Genomic DNA, 6,480 nt, shown 5'->3' on the forward strand with positions numbered 1-6,480 from the left:
TACTATCTGTCCTGCTGAGTTTATTGATCCTAAATGTCCCATTACTGGGAGTAAAGACAGATCTGTCTTTTAGAGAAATAGTTATAATTTCATTTTGTTTCCCGTGGAGTATTATCGTGGATTCTTTCTTCAATTCGTATCTATGTATTTGAGAGGCTCCGTCCATCAGCTGGAGGACCACAGTTCCTCCCAAAGGTCCATAACATTGAGCTGCATACTGTCTGCCATCACAGTGAGTTTCCACTCCTGTAAAATTTGAAAAATAAAAAGAAACAATTGTGATCCTTCATTTTATACAGAATGAATGATGCTGAGAATTAGATGCAGCAAACACATTAATATTGGAGGTTTGCTGCATCTCTGTGTCTCACAGACCACAGTGGGCACACAGGTTTTCCTTTCTTGTGCAGCAAACATAAAAACTTTTTTGTATTGGAGTTGTTGTTGTTTTTTTACTGCTGTGTTGCTAATTTTTACAAAATAAAATATCTCATCACTTTTTCCACCACCGCCTGTGATGGGAAAAAAGTTGTGGTTCAGCTGATGTCATTATTTGGAGGGTGGAAGTGAAACTATGTCAGTCTCCTTACCTGAAGTGACTGTTGTTGATTGAATACACAGGGTGTTATTGGCTGCAAACACCCACTGTGTTATGTCTGTCCCATTGGAGATGCAGTTAATGTAAATGAATCCTACGAAAAAACAAACACAATATACAACAGATGAACAGAGTAATTATAATCATCAGTGTCATAATGATCACATTATTTCTCACTCACCACAGTTCATTATATCCTCTTCTTTGGAGACACTGCTGACGTGATTCCAGACTTTACAAGCAACACGTCCTGAGACATGTTGTTTCAGAGTGATACTGTTTTCCTCTTTATTTGCAGAGCAGAGCTCAGCGTCTGTCAGTGCACGTCCACCCAGAGTCCAGCTGTACTGAGGACTGTCCCCTCCCTCAGAGGAGCAGGAAACCTTCATCTCTCCCTGGGACAGACACTCAGAGACCACCAGGACAGAGGACACAGGAGCTGAAAGACACACAGAAGAGTTTTGATATTGCAGCAGTACCTTGATCCTTTTTTACAGTTTCCAAAGGCTCAAAATACAGATACATGTAGAGCAGGGGTCTCAAACTTAATTTACTCGGGGGCCGCTGGAGGCAGAGTCTGGGTGAGGCTGGGCCGCATCGGGTGTTCCACAAGAAAAGCTTTGTTAAAAAAATTCTAATCTTCTCAAATGTCTTTATTTTTATTTTTTTAACACAAAATAAGATGAAAAAATAAATAAACAAATTAAGAATTAATAAGTAAATAAATCAGTAATAAATAAAATAATAATAATTAGATTTCTCTAGTCAGCAACTATGTGTGGTTTCTTCAGTCTTCTATATCTGCTGTATTCAGATTTAAACGTCTTTATTAACAGTTCATTAACCTCAATGGGTTCTTCTGAACATGAATTGTCCTGAACATGAATGGAACATTGAAGAACATGAACTCTTCTTCTGAACATGGCTTCTCTTGCCTACTCCTTGCTGCTGGAGACCTGGCAGCGCTTCCTCTCGCATAGCTGAGCCCCATTTGTCTTGAGGGAGGAAGCAGTTGAGACCCTCAGTATGGCTTGAAGATGATCATCAGTAAGTCTGGACCTGTACTTGGACTTATTGAAGTTCTTGGTGGAGAAGAGCTTTTTGCACAAGTATGTGCTCCCAAAAAGGCACATGGTCTGCTTGAACACTCGGGAAAGCTCAGGGAAGCTGGGGGTCAATTCTCTCAAAAATTGCCCAAGCTTGTCTGCTTTTCCACTCACCTCCCTGAACTTGGCTTTGAGGTCAGAGTTGCACTGCAGGTCAATGAGCTCCATTTGAAGCACAGGAGGGGCATCTTGCACATCAAAGGAGAAGGGGTCCGCAAAAATGTGAAATGTGGCTCTGAAGTCTGCAAATCTGTAATCAAATTCCTCCTGTCGCTTCAAAATGGCATCAACATACTTCTCACCACTGAATGGTGTGCCTGCATCCACGAGTGCCTTGCATGCTGGGAAATGGCAAAGGTTTGTCTGAGAGAGCTGGGCTTTCCATAACACAAGTTTTGTGGAGAATGCTCTCACGTCGTCATAGGCAGCACTGACGAGTTGCCCCTGGCCTTGTAAACTCTTGTTCAGTACATTAAGCTCATGTGTGATATCAACAAGAAAAGCTAAGTCCATGAGCCATTTGGGATCACTTAGCACAGGAACAGCCACCCCATCCTTCTCCATGAAGGCTTTCACTTCTGCTCTCAACTCAAAAAATCTCTTCAAGGCGTTTCCCTGCTGAGCCAACGTACCTCGGTGAAGTAGAGCACAGAACCTTCGGTGCTTTAAGCCCCTGGATCTGATTTGGTTGATGCATTTCACAACGACAGACATCACATTGTCAAACTTCAGGCATTTGCTGCAAAGGGCCTGCTGATGGATAATGCAGTGCAGAGCAATGGCCTCCTTCACACCCTCCTCTTCCAGTTTTTTTTGAACAAGTGCCACCAGTCCATTTTTCCTCCCTGTCATTGATGGCGCTCCATCGCTTGTTATTCCAACAAACCTCTTCCATGGCAAACCGGCATTCTCAATGGCATCACACCGCTGGTGAAATATCTCCTGAGCGGTGGTCTGGCCATGCATTGGGATTACTGTGAGCAACTCCTCTATCACTTCAAAATTGTCATCGATACCACGGACATACATTGCGAGCTGGGCGGTGTCTCTGATGTCTGTGGTCTCATCAAGAGCGACTGAGTATACACTGAAATATTTGGCTTTCTCACACAGTTGATCATAAATGTTACTTGACAGGTCAGAAATGCGCTCTGCTACGGTGTTGGCAGGAAGGCTGATGTTGCTAAACTGACCTTTCTTTTCCGGACAGACTACACTTGCAGCCTGTCATATGCACTTTTTGACGAATTCACCTTCTGTGAACGGCTTTCCCGCCTTAGCAATCATCTCACTAACCACGTAGCGAGCTTCGACTGCTGCATTATTCTCTTTGGTTGCTTTCTTGAAGAAATCTTGTTGCCTCAGTAGACATGTTTTAAGATTTGCAACCCGGTTGGCTCTCTCATCTCCCTGGTATTTTGCATACTCCTCAGCATGTCTAGTTGTGTAATGACGTTTCAAATTGTATTCCTTGTGCACCGCAACTTTCTCTGTGCAAATAAGACACGTCGGGGTGCCCCTGTGCTCAACAAAGAAATATTGCATCTCCCACTTTTCCTGGGATTGTCTGTGCTCATCACCAACCTTTCTCTTCACTGCAGGCTTTGAAAAAGACATGTTTGGGGCTGTGGAATATATTTTAATTCCACTTGGTGTCACTGTCGTGTTTAGCCGTGTTTATGACATCATATAGAAATAGATGTAGTGTTCATCGTGTGAGGCAATGCAAACAAAAAAATAATGACCCCCAAATAACGGTGCGACCCTATAATTAATCCGGGTTATCGGGGACTGTTATTGCCGACGGACAGGTGTCGGTATGTGACTGCAGACCACGTTAGACTACATTATTTCCTTTCTTTTATCTCGCCGCGTACGCATCACGTTGATTTATTTTGTCAGAGAGAGACATATATACGTATAATGTCCCGCTGGGCAGCAACTTAAAAACTTGTTTTTGGAAGTGTTGTGAACGCAGCGCGCTGGGACGGATGTCCGCGTTTGCCGAATAGAAACGAGGCAGCCAGCCAGGCCCGGAAGAAAACTCTCCATGGCAACGCTGCTGTCACTTTCAGTCATTGTGAAATGTTTCTCTGCTTGCATCGAGCCCGGTCGATGTCCCGCCCCCGAGAGCCATATACCCACCGTGATTGGTCGGTTCGTTCAGCTCCGCACACAACACTGGAAAGTGCCATTCATATAAAACTCGCGGGCCGCACTAACATTAAACTTTCATATTAAGGTGGGGGCCACAAAATATCGTCTCGCGGGCCGCAAATGGCCCGCGGGCCGCGAGTTTGAGACCCCTGATGTAGAGTATGTGATACATAATGTAGATTATCAATACAATGTGAGATTTATATCTATCCGTATGACAAAATTTCTCTGTATGAAAAAAGTAATTTACCTTGAATAGACAAATGTAGAGTCTTTTTCGATGTCAGCGTTCTGTTTGAATCAAATATTAAAAGTGTATATTCACTACTGTCTGTCCTGCTGAGTTTATTGATCCTAAATGTCCCATTACTGGGAGTAAAGACAGATCTGTCTTTTAGAGAATTAGTTATAATTTCATTTTGTTTCCCGTGGAGTATTATCGTGGATTCATTCTTCCATTCGTATCTATGTATTTGAGAGGCTCCGTCCATCAGCTGGAGGACCACAGTTCCTCCCAAAGGTCCATAACATTGAGCTGCATACTGTCTGCCATCACAGTGAGTTTCCACTCCTGTAAAATTTGAAAAATAAAAAGAAACAATTGTGATCCTTCATTTTATACAGAATGAATGATGATGAGAATTAGATGCAGCAAACATATTAATATTGTAGGTTTGCTGCATCTCTGTGTCTCACAGACCACAGTGGGCACACAGGTTTTCTTTTCTTGTGCAGCAAATGTAAAAACTTATTTGTATCGGAGTTGTTGTTGTTGTTTTTTTTACTGCTTTGTTGCTACTTTTTACAAAGTAAAATATCTCATCACTTTTTCCACCACCGCCTGTGATGGGAAAAAAGTTGTGGTTCAGCGAACGCCATTATTTCCCTAAAACAGAGTTTTGAGGTAAGTTGACCTCAGTCAGTAATTACAATCCTACATCTGTCAAACTTTGTTGAACCCACAGAACATTTTAATTGCTGCAACTCAAGGGAAGCTTAAAATCCTAAAACAAATTATGAGTTGGGTCATCCAGTGTTTTGAACAAATGTGTAAAAAATGAGGAACAATTCAGAAGAAGCGCTGTGGCCATAAAAACATGAGCTTTGAATATTTCACTCAGAGTGGGCAGGCGTTACGTAGCGGCAATGAAGTGTTGGATCAATACCATATATGGTATTATAACTGGTATTACCATTTTGTCTCGCGATGTTACACATTAAACAGTTAATAGAGCCTCCAGGCCACAGTTGGTAGTTTAGGTAAAGTGTCTCACTGATGTTTACAACTATGACAATAACCAAAAATACAGCCTTGGAGCAGAGACTTCCTACACTTGCAGTATAGTCTGAGGCAAACACTGTAAAGTGCCAAGTGCCAAACAAACAAAAAACCGTCAACCTTTTCCTATTTTTAACACTTTTTTCCATCTTTTTATCTTCTCCCCGTTCTAACACTTCTTTCTAAACTGCTTCCGGTTTCAGTCCTTCAGAATAAAGGTGTAACAGGAAATGCATTGATATAAATCTCAAAATGTCTACAAAATAAAAGACATGAAAAAGAAAGAATAATTGAAATACTCTGAACTGTATTAGAGGTCTTTTACATAAACTACAACTTGACTGGTTGCTGGAGGCATAAAACTTAAAGCTTTTAATATTTTTATTTGGCCACAGGAAGGATTTTTTTTTTCATTCAGTGTCTAGTCATGAGTACCAACCTCAGACCTACTAACATAAGTGCAAACATTTCATTTAAAGCCAAAATAATGCTCAGCAGTCATTAAAGGTAGAATCTTTAAATGTAATGGTAGCTGTTTAAAATGTTAAACACATGGCTCGTGGATTTGTTTTTATTAGATGTACAGTTAGCATCATTTTGTTAAAAGGATCATGTTTTTGTCATATTTTCACTCACCACAGGCAGATGTTCTTTGTTCTTTGGAGACACTACTGCTATGACTCCCGACTGTGCAGACCAGACTTCCTGAGACATGTTGTTTCAGAGTGATACTGTCAGCCCCAACATTTCTAGAGAGGAGCTCTGCATCTGTCAGTGCACGTCCACCCAGAGTCCAGCTGTACTGAGGACTGTCCCCTCCCTCAGAGGAGCAGGAAACCTTCATATCTCCCTGGGACAGACACTCAGAGACCATCAGGACAGAGGACACAGGAGCTCAGAGAAACACACAGAGGACCTTTGATATTACACCAGAATCTTCATCATCTTTAGGATGTGTGTAGAAATGAACTTGAATGGTGAACTGTAGAGTTCGTTCTCCTGATTTCTGTCTATTTAAAACATTTCAAGGGTCATTTCATTGCCATCAGTCCTGCTCAGGCTATTAATCCTGTAATTCACATCACTGTGAGTAAAAAAGGATGTTTTCTTTCAGATTTAATGCAGTCTTATTCTTTCTCCCATGAGGTATTATGACGTTTCTGTGTTTGTTTAATTACGACTGGTATCTAGATATTTCAGAGGCACTGCCATCAACTGGAGACTTTCCTTTCTTCCCACAGCTCCAGCAACGAGCTCCACCCTGTCTGCCATCACACTAAGTGTCCACACAAGCTGCAGGTAAAATATTATAATTTAATTGTTCTATGTCTGAGGATCAT

General features: G+C 41.7%; 1 long non-coding RNA gene across 1 annotated transcript; it reads right to left on the reverse strand.

Moving 5' to 3' along the window:
• On the reverse strand, positions 1-1,033 carry LOC138211257 (uncharacterized). Its single transcript, XR_011179321.1, has 3 exons — positions 780-1,033; positions 591-692; positions 1-246 (listed from the first exon to the last, which is right to left on the reverse strand). It is a non-coding gene; the product is annotated as an uncharacterized lncRNA (long non-coding RNA).
• Between the last annotated feature and the right edge of the window lie 5,447 nt (positions 1,034-6,480).

The sequence above is a fragment of the Embiotoca jacksoni genome, unplaced genomic scaffold, assembly GCF_022577435.1.
Source record: "Embiotoca jacksoni isolate LCO1_2020_lvr unplaced genomic scaffold, fEmbJac1.0.p SCAF_5, whole genome shotgun sequence".
NCBI classification, from domain to species: Eukaryota; Metazoa; Chordata; class Actinopteri; family Embiotocidae; genus Embiotoca; species Embiotoca jacksoni.